Genomic DNA, 20527 nt, shown 5'->3' with positions numbered 1-20527 from the left:
AGTTTTCTTGGCAAGATTTTGGAAGTGGTTTGGCATTGCCTCCTTCCTAGGGCTGAGAGAGTGAGAGAGATTGGCCCAAGGTCATCCAGCTGGCTTTGTGACAAAGGTGGGACTAGAAGCACAGTCTCCCGGATTCTAGCCTGATGCCTTAAGCATTGCACCAAACAGACTCTGCATTTATTCTACTCTCTGCTTTTTGTTCTTTAATCAGTTAATCAGTGGCCATAATACCACTTCCGGTCCAGGGCAAACTGGATATACATATGTAAACCTTTTTTTTTTTTGCTGAATTGAAAAACTGTCCATGACTTAGCAGAAAACTCAATTGGCATGAAAATTGCTGCCTCCATTGCCTCTTCTTCACCCAACATCCCTTCAAGGCAACGGGTGACCAGGTCTAACATAGTTTATACTTCCTGAGGCTGCCCTTGAACCATATATGAATCAATGGGAAAATGTTACTTTGACATCAGTACAGCTAAAGACAGCTAAATTTTGTCTCCTTCATAGGCTGGGAACAAGATAAAGTCAATTTCATGGCAAAAAAAGTTTGTGTTTGTGTGGTGGTTAGATGCAAGGGGGAAAAGTCCCATAGTTACACAGACATTCCCTGTCTGTCTAAGAAAAAGTGTGGAAGGAAGACTCTTTAATAGGCCATTCTTGCCAATGCATTAAACAATAATTCTTGGGAAGAAGACAGAAGAATTATAGTACAATCTATCAGAGCAGAAGTGATTCCATTAATAACTGGGCAACTGACAGCCCAGGTGTTTTTCCCTAGGCTGCTCACTGTATCATCTTTGGGTTATTTTTCCTTCTCTACAAGAAATTGGCTCTTATTCTCAAAAATGGCTATTCAAAGGCAGCTCAGCCAAAATAAGCCAAGACTTAAAATTGCCACGTTGCACCTACTGCAGTTTTATAATGGTGTAAAAAGCAATATACCTCCTATGCATATTTCTTACACATATTTCCTAAGTAATATGCTTCCTACATATCTTCTGCCTAGGAACTAAGCTGAAATTACATCCCCAGGTTCTGAATGGGCTGGCAGACGTGATCTCGGAACCACTGAACCATAACTTTTAAAACATCCTGGAGTACTGGGGAAGTGCCAGAGGACTGGAAAAAAGCTGATGTGGTTCCCATCTTCAAAAAAGGAAGGAAAAATAGATCCAGGAAATTACAGACCAATCGACCTGACATCAATATCTAGGAAGATCTTGGAAAATATAATCAAGCAATGGATCTGAAAACACCTAGAAGTAAACAAAGCTATTACTAGAAGTCAACATGGGTTTGTCAAAAACAGATCATGCCAAACAAGTCTTATTGCATTCTTAGACAAAGTGACTAAATTAGTGTACGAGCAAAATGCTGTGGACATAGCAGACTTCAGTAACATATTGGACAAAATAGATCACAATCTATTATTTGGTAAGATAGAAAACTGTGGGATTGACAGCATCAGCACAAGATGGATTTGTAATTGGCTAACAAATTGCATTTAATGTGTAATCCCTTAAGGGAAGTATGTAGTAGGGTACCCCAAGGTTCTGTCTTAGGCCAAGTACTGTTCAACATCTTCATAAATTATTTAGATGAAGGCATAGAAAAGGAACTCATCCAATTTACAGATGACACCAAGTTAGGAGGAATAGCCAAAATTTTGGATGATATGCTCAAGATCCAGAAGGATCTAGACAGACTTGAACTTGGACCCTATCACTGGCAATAATTTTACATTTATGTAATACAAACCAAATGCACACATATAGAATAGGTGGCACATGGGTTGACAACAGTAACCGGGAGAGGGTCTATGACATCTCAGCACCACATCTTGCCATGGCCATATTGCCATGGCCATGTCAGCACAGCCATCTCAGCACAGGACAAATTGCCATGCGAATCTCGCTGTGGGACAACTTGCCATATCCCCCGCATCTTCCTTCGCAGGAGGTAGCCATCGACCATAGTGTCACAATGGGCTGCATCTTCGGATCCAGGTCCAGCCTTCCATGGGTGTGGCTGGTCGGTCAGGTTGGAGCATGGCTGCTCCATATGACTGTCTGTGGTGTCACCATCACTGTACACATAAGAGGCATGTCCCACCTGCTGGGGAGATCTTCTGCACGGGCTGTGTTTAGCCCTTACCTTTTCCCAGTGGGCCCTTGAAGAAGGGTGGTGTCCATGCCAGTCCCAGCATTGTGCTGCTCATGCATGAGAGGTATGTCCCACCCATTCTTTTTTCTCTACAGGTCCTCATGGATGGGTGGCATCCATGCCAATCTTAGCATTGTGGACCTCTCCTTTGCATGCTGCACTAGACCCTGATGTCCTGGGCAGGGAGAGGAGAAAGCAGGGACCATGACAGCTATCTGGCAACTGTCAATGACTCCTGCATAGCCCACCTTGCATGGGGGGATTTGCCTCCCTTCAGAGACTGAAGAGACTGTCCAGGAGCTGTCAGGGTCCAGTGCAGTATGCCAAAGTAGAGGTCTGCAGTGTTGAAACTGTCACCCTCATATAAGGGCCCACAGGGTAAAAGGAGAACGAGGCCCAGGTGGAAGGATCCCTGGTGGACAGCAGGCGGGACATGCCTCTTGCACACTGGCTGTGATGGTGACACTCCAGACAGCCACTCAGAGCAGATGTGTGATCGTGCCCATGGGAAGCCAGACCCAGATCTGGAGATGAGACACTGTGGTTGACAGTTCCCTCCCACAAAGGAAGGTGCCACAGGGGGTATGCTGAGTTGTCCTGTGGCAAGTTTCCTGTGGCAATTTGTCCTATGCCAAGATGGCTGTGTTGAGATGTCCATGGTGATATGTCCTGACAAGATGATGGCACCGAGATGATGCCATGATGTCCCATTCTGACTGGGAGAGGGATCTAGGAGTTCTAGTGGATAATCACTTAAGTATGAGCCAGCAGTGCTGCAGGTTCCAAAAAAGCCAATGCAGTCCTAGGCTGCATCAACAGGGGAATAGTATCAAGAAATATGTGAAGTATGTGAACATGTGAACCCTAACCCTAACCCTAACCTATATATACTGTTTAAGTAAGACCACACTTGAAATACTGCATCCAATTTTGCTTACTGTGATATAAAAAAAAGATATTGAGTCTCTAGAAAGAGAACAGAGAAGAGAAACAAAGATGATTAGAGGACTAGAGGCAAAAAGATATGGTGAGGGGTTGCAAGAATGGATCAATTTATTTTATAAAGGATAGGACAAGAAGTAACAGATGTAACCTTACCAAAGAGAGATCCAAGCTAGAACTAAAAAGAAATTTCCTGGCAATGAGAACAATTAATCAGTGGAATGGCTTGTCTTCAGAAATTGTGGGTGCTTCAACATTGGAGAGTTTTAAGAAGAGATTGTATAGCTTTATGACCATGAATGATATAGGATATTCTGCTCGAGCAGGGGGTTGGACTAGAAGACCTCCAAGATCCTTTCCAACTCTGTTATTCTGTTATTTCTTTTCTCTAAATTTTCTCTAAATAAATATTCTTTTATTCTCCTGATCCCAGTTTCCATTCTGGGAACAGTATATACTATGGAATATACTTTGAAGAAATGGAACTGAACTGTATTTAATCTTAAAGATTAATATGGATTTGATATTCACCCTGAAATCATGATCTTTATAGACAATCTAGTAAATCTATGCCACCTATTTTGCCTTGTCCATAAAATCAAGGCCCCCGAGCATTTGGTTAATAATACATAGCAGATGAAGCAGGTTCTACTTTTGATAGAACAAAATCCAGCTTCTGCCTGAATGCTAACAGCTGCTTCTGCCTTTTCACTAATTTTATACTTTCAGCTCCAACACTGGACAGATCCAAGCACCAGAACGTAAAGCATCTGACTTCATGTGCTTACTCCATAACTGCTCAACCTGCATTTCATTTAAATTTTCTTTTAAAGTGTATCCCAAGAGCCCAAGTCTAAATGGAGTAGCAGGGATTTCTTATATGAAAATCCCTGCCTCACTGATGTGGCACGTGCCTGCCAAAATTCTATTTTCCTTGAGCTGCCATGAAATATGCCCTCTCTTCTGTGCCAAAAATCCTTCCATCTAATAACATTCACAATGTGGTGTGGCAAAATGTGAATATGATGCACTGTGTTCCAAATGGCTATATAGAATACTTAACACAGTGTTATAGCATGTATTGCCAAATACTTTGTGTGGAAGCGAGGGTTATTTCATGTTGGCATTGCAACTACATAGTGGGAAAATGGTGCCCAGTTAAACAAACTATCGGATCTAAATTGCAATATCTAGATTTTTCTAGTCAAAGTTCATTCACAAATTTATGCTTGAAGAAATTGATCCTTATGAATTCCAGTGCAAACAGATCTGATTCCAGACTTATGCATGGATCAGAATGTAATTTTCCAGTGAATTTCAGGGATTTCTCTTAGTGTCTGAATGTGATGATGCACTCCCCAGTTCAAAAGTTGTTTTTAAAGCCTACTTTATGTAACCCAGCCTGCAATTCAATGGTTTCTTAAATTTCCTCTGAAGTCAGTCATAGAACTATAGCTTTACAGAGAGAAATCAGTTCAGATTGCTTCTCCCGACCACTTCCCCACCCAGTTTCTGGGCAGGTTATTTCCAAGGTTGGGAAATCTTGACCTTGAAAAACTCTCAAGAGGGTGGATAGGTCAAAATAAGTTAACTTTGGATCTCTAACCTTCACTTCATTTTTTTTTAAAAAAAATTAGATTAGATCAAAAGATGTATCTTTACTTATACATTACAATTATAGGTTGATTAGTCACTGAATCAGTGCACCCAGAAATCAGTATGATTCCATTCCAATAATTGCACCAAGAAAGACTGGTATTTCTATGGCAAGCTTTACCCAAATTATTAGAGTACTTCATATGCACCAGTTCAGTGTTTCTGGAACCCTCCTATAACTTAATATTGTACTATGAAGCCATGTTGAAACATACGATAGCTAGTGATATCAGAATTAAACTGAGATTCGAGTTGGGAGCTTTCTATTTAGAGTTCATAATACATTTAATTAGACTTTCATTTCAGAGCACAATAGATTTAATCAGGTGCCTTTATAAAAATTTAATAATATTGGAAAGGCTTTGCACCAAGTATAGATCAGCAAGGTGGGATTGCCTGAGCCGTGGATGCTGACAGCCCTTTCTCTGGTCAGCAGGGTGAATTCTTGGTAGCATCCTCAGGAGGATAATAGTCAGAAAATGTCACCAATTCTTACCCTCACTGTGGAGTAAGAGCTCCATCTGTTGACAAATATAAAAAGGGTTGCCTTAGGAAGTAAAGGTTGCTGATCAAAGTTGCACACTCCCTGCTAGCCATAAACTAAAGTTGCTAAATAATAACACTACTATTACTACTAGTAGTAATACCGGGATACCAGATCTAATTTCATGTTAAAGCAGAACAAAATTAAAGAATCATATAAAGCAATTTAAAGTAAAGTAAAATATTTTGCCTTGTTGGCTCTCTTCCTTTTGCCTGCCATCAGGAGAGCAAGTTAGCAGTGAAACAAATTGCAGTGTATTAACACAGGTGCACATACACAGTAAAATTTATATATAAAGAGAAACAGAGTTGTAGAAAGTTTGAAGGATCTTGTTCACAATTCATACACACAGCTTGATTTTAGAATCCCAAATGACTGCTTTGACTTATACAATATTAACAATCCATACTGAAGCTTTAAAAAGTTTAGGAAAGATAATTGCAGGTTTAATTCAAATATAGTATCTTCACTTATGTTGCTTTTGTCATTTTCAAAGTAAAACTCACAGTATTAATACCTACTGGTTATCACTTCCTATCCCTTGCTGATGATATCCTTGAACGAACCATTCCATGTTCACGGTTCTCCTATGGGATGCAGCCCCCCTCAGTTAAAGCTGGGGAGTTAGTGGATCTGTTTTCCTCTGACAATGATCAAAACATTTCCAGGATGAATGAGTTCTCTCAGCATCTCCCAGCCACCAGAACTCTGGATTAACATCCATGCTGTGATTCCAAGGGTGCCATTTGATAAGGTATGAAGGGGAATGATGATCGATGGAGCTGCTTATCATCCAGTGCTCCATGGATCACCAGACAGATGAGAGAAGAAACAGCCAGAGGAAAGTACACTGAGCCTATTGCAACAGCCAGCTGTTTCTCCTCCATGGTGTGTTTCAGACACAGATGATGAAAATGCTCTTATTTCCCAAGACCTGGCAGGCAAAACTTCAGCTGCTGTGATATTGCCAGAGCCAAGGACTAAATCAGCTAGCTTAAATGACCATAACATGCAATGCCTGGCAGCCTTGTGTGTATGTCTGTGCCTTTTTTTTTTGTTTCTGATAACACAAAGCACAATTTAAATTCTTTTGATTCTTCTGCCTTTCACTTAGAGAACAACAAAGCTTTTGGCAAATTTGTGACAACTTGGTCCTTGCCCCGCTTGCAACTGACACTCATTACCCTGGAGGTAAAGTTGGTTAACACTGTGATGTGATCAGACAAGAGTTGGGTGGGGACAAAGAAATGCCCTCTCTCCAGAGGTGACCGTTAAATCTGGAGTTTTCAGAATGATGAAACATGAGTTGTGACATTGTACAAATGTCATATGTACAAAAGCAGCATACAGTACAACATCATTATGCATATTCAAAAGGAACAGAGTTTACATAGTGACCTCAAAATGTATTATTTAACACACACACACCCGCCTTCCCAAGGACTGCAATGTTCTCTCTAGCCAGCCTCCATTGCAGCCATGTCTGTCCCTGCATTTCATTCCCAAGCCCTTTTGTACCTGTCACTTCCCTCCTGCAACCTGTGCTTCCTCATTCATTCTGTCTAGAGGCTCAGTCCTGGTGTGTGTCAGGCAGTGTATGTATATTAACATCAACATTTCTCAAGGGTTCTAACAACATAGAGGAGAGGAAAGCAAAAATCTCTTATTTCCTGTCAAAAGGGGGAAGAGCTGACTTAATCTTTAAAAGTATTCAAAAGTTTACCAAAAAATGTAGCAGCCCTGCTTTTCCTCACTGAGGAATGAGGAATGTTGAGTTGGGTTTTTGTGGCTTATTTCTTAATTTCCCTATATTTGTCAATTTTAACCCCTCCTCCTTTCCCCCAGATTAAGGGAGCCCAGTGCTTAGCAATAATCAGTTTGTTATCTTATTCTATTGATCCTTGCTAGTTGTACAAGCATGGATGAAATGTGCATCACAGATGTGAAAGGAGTATACATACTTGGACAAGTGACACTTCTACTTTTAGTCCTTTGTCTTTCTTGATGGTTGATTCTTTATAAGGACTTTTTCATTTAACAAATCAAGGAAGCAACTCTATCAGTTTGCTACTAAGACTTTGCACCTTCCCCAAACTGAACAAGTAACAATTAACTGCATGCCTCACTTTCTTTAACAATAGAAAACATTTTATGTTGGATCAAATTCACTGCCTGTTTGGCAGTTCAGTTCCCAATCTGTTTAATCCAGACAGAAAATGATGTGGTAAGGATTGGGTTTATTATTATGAAAATGTTGCCAGGTTATGCCATTCATTTCAAAACAACAATCAACCCAAATAACAGCCACCACCCCCCCCCCGAAAGCCTCCAACCATTGCGGCTACTGAGAATCCCAGACCACCTGCTGGGCCACCAATCAAGTGTTTCAGATGTGGACAACAGGGACAATGAGCAGCGAATTGCCCAGTCCCTTACCCCCAGCGGCAGAATAGACCAGGACCACCAGCGAGGAAGAAACCAGCCCAGCAGCCACCGAAAGAGAAATCCAACTGGATGGCACAGGAACCCGTTGCCCAAGTCACATCCCCCATGCAGGAGAGTCCCGAGACCCAAGCCGGACCTGTCACTGCTCTACCCTCCTATGACAGCGATGACAAAGGACAGAACAACCCAATGGTGAATTGACACGTTCCACCTTTTTCACTACCTGCCAAACTCATAATCCCTAAAACGGGGGCACAGATAGATTGAAAAGTACTAGTTGACTCTGGTGTGTTAACAGCTTGTCACTTGCCCTGAAAATGGGTATATGAGCAAAGCTGCTCTCCAAACTCATGAGGTTTGAGCAAGCCAATGGCTCCCTAATGGGAGGAACTTTAGTCACGCAACTGACCGAACCCCTATGCTTAGAAATAGGTGAGCACTGGGAGTTCATTCGTTTCATGGTGGCTCCAAAAGTGACTGAGGCTGTAGGGCTAGCTCCTAGGGCTAGCTCGGTTAGACAAATGGAAGCCATTTATCTGGTGGGAGAAGGGAATGAGAACTGTAAGATTACCCATAGGACCCAAGCCCCCCCTTAACTTGACAGACGTTACAGGAGATTTTAGCTCACCCAATGAGCTAATGCACATAACTGCCTTATTGCAACCAGGCAAGCCACTCATCCCCAGCGAGTACCGGGACCTACTGGAGGCATTTAGTGAGAAAGAATGCAATGCCCTGCCTCCTCACCGACCCAATGATTGCTCCATCGAACTGTTACCAGGAGCCAAACTCCCATGACTGAGGATGTATGCTATGTCCCCCCCTTGAAATGGAAGAGATGCAGCATTATGTGGACAACGAGGGGATTCATCGAATGGGCCAAGTCTGCTGTGGGAGTCCCGGTGTTGTTTAAAGAAAAAAAAAGACGGGTCGCTTCATCTCTGCGTGGATTATAAAGGTCTGAACGTGGTGAGTGTGGAAAATAAATACCCTTCCCCCTCCTGAAGGACTTGCTAACCCATCTGGCAAAGGGGAGTGTCTTCACTAAGTTAGACCCGGAGAGTCATATTACCGGGTGAGGATAAAGGAGGGAGATGAGTGGAAGACTGCTTTTAACTGTCCCTTGGGGACCTATCAATTTAAAGTCATGCCATTTGGACTACAGGGGCCCCCAGCTATCTTCATGCAGCTGATTAATCAGGTTCTACATGACCATTTATACAAAGGGGTACTGGTGTATCTTGATGACAATCTGATATACAGCACGAATATGACTGACCATGTAAAACTAGTGAGATAAGTGTTAAAGAAACTGTTGAATGCCAAACTTTATGTCAAACTATCAAAGTGTGAGTTTCACCAGACCTGATTAGATTATCTTGGCTACAGAATTTCCAGCAAGGGCATTGAAATGGACCCAACCAAAGTGAAAGCCATAATTGAATGGCAGCCTTCAAAGATTCGTAAACAACTCCAGAGCTTCCTAGGATTCGCCAACTTCTACCGTCAATTCATCCCCTCCTTTGCCAAAATTGCCCTACCCCTTGTGGAATTACTAAAAACAGGCAAAGAGGGAGGAAAGTCATGACCGAGCCAACCACTAGCATGGACTATGAACTGTCAGATCGCTTTTGAAAACTTAAATGATAAAGAGAATGGTTTTTCTTAAACCCAGGGCCCTCCAGATCAGTGTTTCTCAACCTTGCTGACTGGGGAATTCTTGAAGTTCACACAACCTCAAAGTTGCCAAGGTTGAAAAACACTGCTCCAGATGTTCTGGTTCTACAGAATCCACTGTATACATGAAGAATGCTGGAATGGAACAGCTGGAATCCCAGCAATAATCTACCCTGGGTTGTCCTCAGCTTTTAAGTCACTCAGATGCCCACCCTCCAATTTCTATCTAATCCACATGGGAGGATAACACAGAGCTTGGACTAAAAAGACTATTTGCTGTTGAAACGGTCTTAAAGCATCTCTGCCCAGGGAAGCCCTTTGTAATTCAAGCTGATGCCAGCAACATGGCCGTCAGAGCTGTACTACTACAAAAGAACCAGAGTGGGACTCTACAACCCTGTGCCTACACCTTGAAAAAATTCATTGAGTGAGAGAGGACGTAGGCTATGTGGGAAAAGGAGGATTTCGCAATCCACTGGGCTCTATTAAACTGGAGACACTATCTAGAAGGGAGCAAGGTGCCTTTCGAAATATGGACTGATCACAAAACTGAAAACTCCCTGCAAATTGTCCCCAAAACAAGTGTGATGGGTGCAGTACTTTAACCGTTCTAACTTCACTCTAAAGTACATACTGGGAGGAAAAAACGTCTTAGCGATGCTCTATCCAGACTGCCCCAGTACAAAAGCCAGCGCAAAGAGGTTAATGAGGCAATTATCTTCAATCCACAAACAGCTTCTCAACTCACGCTGTGCAGAGTCCCATCTTCAAGAGCCCCTAACCCCAATGACCCTGGGGCAAAGAAAATAAAACAACAGTTGCTCACTGACCAATGGTTCAAGGACAATCAAACCTCCCTAACGTGCAGGGATGATTTGGCTTACAAGGGGGGAAAGCTATACTTGCCAGAGACCCTCCGCCTTAACACTCTCCGACATGCTGGACACTTTGGATATTTAAAAACACTACACCTCATCCGCCGGCAATTCTGGTGGCCGGGATTGAAATGGGATGTGGAAAGCTATGTCTGGAGTTCTGCTGTTTGTGCCACCATGAAAAGAATTCCGGGAAAATCCCCTGGGTTATTGCAATTGGTGGCAGATCCTTCCAAACCATGGGAAGAAATTGCTATGGATTTTATAGTAGATCTACTTGAAAGTAGGGGAAATACAGTCATCTGGACTGTGATAGATCTGTTCTCAAAGCAGGCTCACATCATCACCTGCAAAGGGCTCCCGTCCGCCCAACGACTGACCAAAATGTTCTTGAAATACCGGCTGCATGGCGCACCTAAACAAATAATTTCGGACAGGGGGGTGCAGTTCACAGCTACGTTTTGGAGAGGTTTTCTCAAACTAATTGGCTCATCTCAAAGTCTATCATCTGCTTATCACTCATCTACTAATGGGGCTGAATCCGCGAACTCAATGGTGGAGCAATATCTCAGATGCTATGTTAGTTACCAACAGATGAACTGGACTGACCTCCTCCCTTTCGCAGAGGTGCTTACAATAACTCTGTTCACAGCAGCACCGGCTTCACACCTTTTAAAGTGGCTACAGGAAAAGAGTTCAGCCCGATATCTGAATACCCCCAGATGCCTTCCACGTCCCAGACACTTGATCAATGGGTGAGGGGGTGGGAAGAAGTTTGGAAAACCACAAAAACTGCTTTAAAAAAGGCTTCCAAGACATACAAAAAGCAGGCAGATAAAAAAGGGTTCCTCAAAGAACATTTCAAGTTGGGAAAAAGGTTTATCTGTCAACTAAATATTTATGGCTCAAATTACCTAGTAAGAAGTTAGGACCAAAGTTCATGGGACCTTTTCCCATTGTAAAGATCATTAACCCAGTTACAATGGAATTAAAACTCCCTAAGCTCTTAGAAAAAGTTCACTCTGTTTTCCATTGCAGCCTGTTGAAACCTTATTGGGGTTCCACTTTAAGACCTCCCCCTAAGAAGGCACCTGGACCCCTCGTGGTGGCAGGACAAACTCACTATGAAGTAAAACATATTCTTGATTCTAGAATTTTTAAAGGGAAATTGCAGTACTTAGTACAATGGAAGGGATATTCGTTGTCTGAGGCCACTTGGGTGAAGTCTAGTAATGTGAAAACTGACAGATTCAATAGGTTCTATAAGAAACACTCTAATAAACCGAGAGGCAATCCCTAACCTGTGCTTTTGTTTACATTACAGGAATTGTCCTTTTTGTAAGGAGGGGCCAGCTGCTAACATCAGATGTTTTGCATTGACAACAGATGGAAATGTAGCCATCTTTTTTCCCTTTCACTTTTAGAGTTAGATGATGCTGGGGGGGATGTGAATAAGAGTCTAGCTAGACATAACAACTCTAAACTTAGCATGAGAATCAAGGTTATTGAACCCAGAGCTGATAAAGAATTGGTGGGCTGAAGAACTGGAGAGGAAGCCCGTGCTTTAAGCTAATTGGGGAATGTGATTTATGACTGTTAATTGGAGGAGGGAATTGTGCTTTGATACTATGTGCCCAGGGGAGGGGAATTCAGTTTTTGGCTTCGATTATGCAGTGCCGATGTTATGCTACTTGAATAAAAGATTCTTTAAGGTAAACAATGCCTCAAAGTTCTTTTGAAGAGCTTCATCTGTCGGAACCATGACATCACCATTATTCTCTTCCCTAGCACCTTTCCGTACATAGTGACCTGGAATATTTAATAAAGGCTTTCCATCTCATTTGACATTGTTGTTAAGATGCTCTTGCAAAGCAGTTTATCAGGATTTAAACGAAGAAAATATTTTACTGTATCCGAATGATTTGGGTATAAGCCATACAGAATGCGATGGAATTTATTTCAGATTAAAAACATAAAGGATTGCCCATAATCTTGATTATTCATATTATTCTTAATTTTGTCCAAATTTGTAAATACTTAGAAAATGGAATCTACTTAAAACCAAGGTCTACAAAGAATGTTTCAAAACCAAATTCTTTCCTTTTTATTATTGTTGCTTTGTTTTATAATTGGATGGGGATTACTTTTTTATTTGATGCTAATATCCAAGTTATTATTCTTCCAAAAAAAATTATGAACACTTATTCTAGTATTGTAGTTTTAGCATTGCTGAACATATTTTTAGGAAGAAAGCTCTGCTCCTGCAAAGAAAAAACAAAATAAAAACAAATGCACAATAAAGTGATACCCCCATTGTTCTGTTTGAGAGTCAAAGGCATTGAGACGAAGCAGGAGTAACAAAACAAGTCTTCTTTATTCAATTTCACCAACAGAACAGACAACAAAATGGTGCAGGGCCTTTTTATACTCCCCTTGCAGGGACAGCATCAGCCAATCAATGCAAGGCTAATCTCCCGCCTTGCACATGCACACAAGGCTGGAGACAGCCTGTCTGGTCCTGAGCAACCCCGTGGTCTGCCCGGGCCTTCTGCAGCTTCCTGAGTCTGCTGAGTCATTCAGCAGGCCCAGGACATAACACCCCTCCCCCTGGGATAAAACAATAAGTAAGACTTATTGTTAGAGCAGCATACATGTACACGTGTTCAGTTAAGCTTGTTGTTATTCTAAACACAGTTATGCCTGCACACAGGCAGACCCATTCTTACATTTCTTGTATTCACAAATGCATCAACTGTTTAATACAATGAAAAATAACACCCCTTCTTTTGAGTGTGTTCTGATTTCTAGAGAACTATTAAGCCTCCCTCATACTAGACAGGAAACTCACATAGTCCTTTAGATGTTTGGGTGGACCCTTGGCCTGCTGGGACCTTCTTGGAGCCAGTGTGTGTGCCTGGCCTGCCAGCTCACCTGCCAGGCTAGGCAGACCAGGACTTTGATGCCCCAAAGACCCAGGTGACCCTCCAAGCTGCTGACTGGCTGGATCCTCTGAACCCAAACCAGAGTTCCTTGGGGGGGGTGGAAGTCCCCAAACCCAGTGGTGGGGTGGAATTCCCCAAATCCACAATGGACCCCTCTTGGGAGCACTGTCCCTCGAGCTCAAGACCAGCAGCTGGAGTGGCTTGAGTAGCCGATTGCCAGCAATGTCCCATTGACCCGGTGTCTGTGCCAGAGTCAGGCAAAAAACCCTTCTGGAACATGTGCTGCAGCGTGTGAAGTTCCGCTTGGGCAGAGAGACTGTGGTCCACGATCGTAATCATGGTCCTCCTCTCCCCTGAGAGCAGAGCCAGGAGCGGAAGTGTAGCTGGGAAGCCTCCAGTGCAGTTGGTCAATGTGACGTCGGATCACACGACCATCATCCAAGGCTTTATATGACAGCGGCCCAGAGACCTTGCATACCACTGCTGTCACCCAGAGATGTCCAGGTCCATAGTTCCTTGCCCAGACCAGATCACCCACCTGTAGTCTCCTAAGTGCCCGTGGCTGTGACACCTGTGAAGCCACCCAGTCTGGGTGCAACCTGTCCAGTTTATTGATGAGGCGATGACCCCAGCGGAGTTCAGCTGGGCTCTTTCCTGTGACTGTGCAAGGTGTGGTGCATTGGCAAAGAAGAAAGTCAGCTAACCTGTGATGCCAGCTGCCATGAGTGATTCTCTTGAGAGCATCTTTGGTAGTACGCACCATCCTCTCAGCCTGGCCATTGGAAACGGTGCTGAAGTAGCGTGCCAGATCAGGTTGGCCTGTAGAAAAGCCTGAAACTCAGAAGAAGTGAATTGGGGTCCATTGTCGGAGACAAGGACATCTGGAAGTCCATGGGAAGCGAAGATTCCTCTCAACACCTGGATGGTCCTAGCAGTAGTAATGGAGGAAACAGGCACAACCTCTAGCCACTTGGAATGGCTGTCAATGAGGAGAAGGAAGAATTGCCCCTGAAAGGGCCCAGCGTAGTCAATATGAACCCTCGACCAAGGGGCATGTGTCTCCTCCCACCTATGTACAGGGGCCTGGGGCATTTCAGGCCTAGACTGCTGGCATGTTTGACACCCATGAACCTGGGCCTCGATCTCTTTATTGAGCCCAGGCCACCAAAGATGGCTGCGCGTGAGCGCTTTCATCCGGACTATTCCCGGATGTCCCTCATGCAGAGAGAGCAAGACTCTAGTCCTCAATGAGGCTGGGATCACTACCCTGCTACCCCATAGCAGACAACCCTTGAAAGTGGAAAGCTCGTTTCCTTTGCCAGAAGCTCTGGAATTCTGCACCAGGACATGTGTCAGGCCATCCTGACAACACCCATGTCAGCACGCGTGTGAGCGTGTGATCAATGGCAGTTTCTGCAGCCACGTCCCTAGCATTGAGGGGAGATTCAGACAATTCCTGAATGGAAAGAATGTGAAGAGCAGGATCAGGATCTGCCTCTATCTGCTGTAGAGGTAATCTGCTGAGGCCATCTGCATGGCCCATTTCTTTCCCTGGTTTGTGAACCAGAGTGTAGTCGTATGCTGACCGGAAAATTGACCATCTCAGCATTCTAGGAGAGATTATGTGTGGGGTTTGTTTGTTTGTTTGTTGTAAACAAACCCAGCAGAGGCTTATGGTCTGTGTAGACCGTGAAGTGGCGGCCATATAAGAAGTCATGGAATTTATTTATGCCCGCCACTATGGCCAAGGCTTCTCTGTCAATCTGAGCATAATTACGCTCTGCAGAAGACAGAGTCCTGGAATAGTAGACCACAGGGACTTGTGTCCCATCAGCCTCCAGGTGACTAAGCACTGCCCCAACCTCATAAGGGGATGCATCACAGGCGATGCACACAGTCAATTGCTCATTGAAATGCGCTAAAACCGCATTTGAAGAGAGCAAGGCCTTGACCTCTGTGAAGCTCCTTTCATAGACCTTTGTCCACTGCCATGGAGCCTGTTTGTCCAAGAGCTGGTGTAATGGCTCAGCCACTGCAGCCTTGTGAGGTAGAAATGAGTGATAAAAGTTTAACAGTCCCAGAAAAGCCTGAAGTTCGCTTTTGGACTTGGGGCCTGCTGAATTGCTTGAAGCTTGGATTCAGCAGGATGGATGCCTTCAGCATCAATACGGAACCCCAGAAATTCAGTGGATGTAACTCCAATTTTACAATTTTACATTCAGTGGATGTAACTCCAATTTCCGCTTGGCAGAAACGAAGCAAGACAGCCCTTAGCCTTTCAGCCAAATTCAAAGATGACTCCCCAGTAATGAGGACGTCATTGAAATAGGGACAGAGCCCAGGAATACCATGGAGCATTCGCTCCATCACACTTTGGAAGATGCCAGGGGCTACGTTAACTCCAAACTGCAGCCTTTTTACTTTGAAGGCTCCCTGGTGCATCACAATTGTTTTGGCCTCAGCTGTTGCCACATCAACAGGTAACTGTTGGTAGGCCTGTGCCAAATCAAGCTTTGCAAAGATTCGCCCCCCTTTGAGGGAGGCCAGAATGTGGCTCTCCACAGGCACCGGATACGCATGCTGTTGCAAGGCTTTATTAAGAGTGCATTTATAGTCCGCACAAATTCGGACTTCTTCATTTGCCTTCAGAGGCGTGACTATGGGGGTTTCCCATGGACTACTGTCCACAGGCTCTAAGATTCCCTGCTGGAGCAGCTTGTCCAGCTCTGTATCAATTTTGCTTTTCGGTGCAAAAGGCACCCTTCGAGGCTTAATCCGGATGGGTGTGATGGCTGGGTCTAAACGTAGAACAATGGGAGGCCCCTTGTACGAGCCAAGCTTTGAACTGAACACATCAGCAAACTCCTTGCAAACTTCTGCAAGGCCTGACGTTTGCAGACTGTGAAGTCCAGTCACTTGAATCCCAAGGGCCTCGAACCAATCGAGTCCAATAAGACTTGTGTGATCACCTTTAACTACCACCACACCTAGCAGCCCTTCAAAACTCCTACGCTGCACTTTGAGCATGGCCTCCCCCTTCACGCTGACTCTGGAATTCTGGAAGTCAGTGAAGATTAAATTTGATGGCCTGAGTTTAACTTGAAGGCCACTTCTGCTGCAGATCCTTTTAAAGGTGTCATAAGAAATGATCGATAGAGCGGACCCTGTGTCCAACTCCATCGACCAGGGAACCCCTTGCAACTTCACGTCAATATGAAGCTTCTTTCTAAGCGGCCTGTGAGCCCCTGTCTTGAAAATGCTCCTGTGCGACATGCAGAAACCCACCCTGTGTTGGCTGGGGACCCTGGTACCTTTCTGAAGCACTTCTTCCGAAAGCCTGTCCTTCTGGTGACCCAAACAGATGGAGGCAATGTGGCCTTGCCTGCCACATGCCTGGCAAATGGTGGAGTGGAAGCAGCAATCGGAGCGCTTGTGGCGTCCTCCATATCCGAAACACCGAGGGAATGTAGTTGCCTTGTCAGGACGCTCCTTCAGCCTCCTCTCTGCTGGCTGCTGCAACCGGTCAACCTCCATCTCTGGATCCTGTTCAGGAACTTCTTGAGTGACCTCATGATGGACAGAGACTGAGGTTGGAGGATTTCTAGTGAGCCGCAAGGCCTTCACAGCACCGCCCGCTGCTTCTTTGGCTGCAATCTCTCTCAAGGCATCTTGGAAAGAGACATCTTCTTTGGCGAAGATCTTCTGCTGCAGTTCCCTGCTTCTCAGGCCACAAACTAAACAATCCCGAAGCCTCTCTTCCAGGTCCTTGAATTCACAGGGCCTAGCTGCTTGTTGGAGCGCAGCAATAAAGTCCGCAGCAGACTCACCAGGCCTCTGGTTCCTCTGCTCGAATGCGTGTCGCCATGCAATCACTGAGAGCTTGGGTTCGAAGTGTTCTCGCAGCATCTTCTTCAATTCAGCATAGGCAACTGACTCAAGAGGTGCTGGGGCGACCAGATTCTCTGCTATATCGAAAGTCTCTTGCCCACAGACACACAGCAATGTAGCAGCTTTGAGGCCATCTTCTTGGATCTGGTTTACCCGAAAGTAGTTCTCCACCCGGGCCACGTAAGAGCTCCAGCATTCTGGATGGGCTGTGTCAAACTCAGACAGACGGCCAAGCTTGGACACCGTTACAGCCTGGAGCTTCGTCAACACCTCCTGCTGCAAGCTTTTGAGAAGGGGTCCCCTTTGCCAAGCTCACCTCCAGCATTGTTGTACTGGCAGGCAGAGTCGCAATCTCCAGACGCCAAACTTCCCAGCGTTTCAGGACTTCCGTGGTGAGTCCCTAGCTTCTTCTGTTGTTTTTCTTGCAGCGGATCCAACCTTCGTCGCCAATGTTCTGTTTGCGAGTCAAAGGCATTGAGACGAAGCAGGAGTAACAAAACAAGTCTTCTTTATTCAATTTCACCAACAGAACAGACAACAAAATGGCGCAGGGCCTTTTTATACTCCCCTTTCAGGGGCAGCATCAGCAAATCAATGCAAGGCTAATCTCCCACCTTGCGCATGCGCGCAAGGCTGGAGACAGCCTGTCTGGTCCCAGGCAACCCCGTGGTCTGCCCGGGCCTTCTGCAGCTTCCTGAGCCTGCTGAGTCATTCAGCAGGCCCAGGACATAACACCCATGGCTTGAATTGCCTCCTAGTTCAAATCACAATCACATCTCGTTAGAAGAATACGAAGCTCTTTGCGATGGAGGTGCTTGTCTGGGTGTCTCTTTTCAAAGAAAACTGCTGGGACTTTTTCTTATGGATAAAAAAAAATTGAGACTGTTTTATAAAAACCAAAAAGGAGAGAATTCCTTGCTGGCAAGCAATTGTTTTATTTTAAATGTTATATTAAAGAACCTATTTCTCTCTCTCTTCTCTTGCATCATTGGGGATATATTTCAATGGACATCTTGAAGTAGGTTTTGCAACATTCTGATTTCAGGGGCATTTGGTTTTGATAAAGTGTTTGTGTGTGTGCGTGTGTTGAAGCAGTTCACTTCTTTGGCAAGCATATAGAATCTAGTAATTTTGATTCCTCCCCCCCCCTTTCATTGTTGCCAGCAATAAAGGAAGGTTTAAACCTTCTTTCAGCTGCATCAGTTTTGGAAATTTGGAACTACAGTAATGAAAAAAGGGGGAGAAAAAAAGAGGGGGAAAGTCCTTACAGCTGCTGTTCTCCCTACTGTAAATTACAGCCCTGCTTTTTTAATTTCCGTTTCCAGCACAATGTTATTCATTCTGTTCCAAAATAAACAGGGGTCTTAGAGATCGAACAGCTTGAGAGAACAAACTATCCTCTTTTCATAATCCTTACCTGTCAAGAGCCTGATTAAACACATATATCTTGATGATGGCAAATATCAAAAGTTATCATGGCTAACCAGAAGCGTTGCTGCCTTGTGGGACATGTGACAAAGATATCAGAGGTAAATCAATAAGAATGAATCTGGTCACTGCATCCTTATATTTTCTGCGCATAATTGAAGTAAGTCTTTCCTTTCTCCTATTTTCTTTTATAAGGTGCACTAGGCAAGAATGCACACTGTGTATCCTTAGGATTGGGAGAGTTGAAGAAAAGTTCCATGAGCTAGCTTGAAAGTAATAGTTTTTCATGTCTGTCTCTCATCTCAACCAAATTTGGAGTTCAATATCACTAATCAGGAGAATGCTAAGTAGAAAGTTCTCCATTTATGGTTTGTTCAAAAGAGATAATCAAGATAAAATTATAAACAAAATAGTGGCAACAAAATCTTGAAAACGGCAACTCCTTCATTTTCAGAAAAGTTCAGAGCAGGAGGTCTTGTTCAATATTTTCTTGAGATACGAGTCTGATGCCACCAAGTTAGTTGCTGTTCAGCATTTCATTTAAGTTCATCTGTTCCATTCTGAGTAGTTAGGAGACTTGTGAGCTTTTAACCTTATTTACACACTGCTTCCTCTTACATCCCAGTTGACTTCTCCAATGATTGTAATTCTAGCACTAAAGATACAAGACACTTCTATGGTGGATCTTTGAGCTATTCATCCCCACACCTAGGTGATCCCTCTGTGTTACCTTTATTTGCCTTCTAGGATGATTTATTTGCACCTCAATGATGATACATATCAGATTGCGGTTTAAATGCTTTCCCTATTGCTACACTTGAGAGCTGGAATGCATTTTGGCAGGCTGATTCCCTGTCTTCTTATTATCCTGGCTCTTGGGTTCATTTTCCTCTCTCAACAGAGATCCAAAGTCATAGCAGCTCAATGAGATGCTATTATTTCAGGTTAAAAAGGGGACAATGACTTAGAGGTTTTGTATTTGCCCTCGCTAGTTATTTTCCAATTTCTAATAATTCACCAGCTAAGCATACAAAGTATGAATGGGAAAAGGAGGCAAACTATATGACTTTCTTTTTCCTTTTTATAGCCTTTGATCAGCTAGAGGAAACATGGCCCCATTGTGGTCTTGACATATTGAGGGTCTGTGGCAGTAAAGACAAAATAGCTCAGCTTCAAAGTCCTTTGGAAAAACAGGGGGATGGAAATGGAGGTGGAATGAGCATTTCCATAGTGTTGTCTCTTGCTTTAACTGCTAAAACCAATGGATCTAAATGGGCATTACCAATGCAGCATATTTGACAGCTAGTAAAGCCTTGTTAGAAATCCCTGGACATTACTAGTATATTTCAATATTGCAGCCAATTCAAAGTATGCCAAGAAACAAAAGAGAACTTTCCTTTCCACATGGGAAAGGTTGATGTAACTTCTTTAATAAATCTATATTTATTCCAAGGAAATGGAAAGAAGAAAATTGTTTAATTTTTTTTTTGGTTACACAGAAAAGTGCTGACTTTCTAAAGTCAATTTGTTGATATTTCTTAGTTGCATATAAGAAGCCAGACTCCTGGATGTGCTTTCAGAAACTTCTGTTTATATGAGTAAGCCTTGCTGCTCTGTAAGGTGGAAATAGATGATAATGATTGGTTTGATGAAAAACCAGCCAGATGCTCCTTTTTATCCTGGCCTATCAGTAAGCAAATATGGGAGCAAAGCTCAAGTCAATTTGACATGCAGTAAATTTAAAATGAATCCAAGGAAATAGTTCAATTTGAAACACATAATCTACCTCAGAAGTCCCCTCCCACAGGAAATAACTGAGGCAAAGAATGTAGAGTGTTCAGAGTGATATTTTTAAAGTATTATGCACGAATTGGAAGCAACAACTGACAGGCCTATGGGACAATACTTGCATAATAAATAAATTTACAAAAGCAATAAAACCATTAGAAAGCATACCATTTTTT

The sequence above is a fragment of the Protobothrops mucrosquamatus genome, unplaced genomic scaffold (assembly GCF_001527695.2).
Source record: "Protobothrops mucrosquamatus isolate PMUCROS unplaced genomic scaffold, P.Mucros_1.0 scaffold78, whole genome shotgun sequence".
NCBI classification, from domain to species: Eukaryota; Metazoa; Chordata; class Lepidosauria; order Squamata; family Viperidae; genus Protobothrops; species Protobothrops mucrosquamatus.
This window is presented reverse-complemented; position numbering follows the sequence as displayed.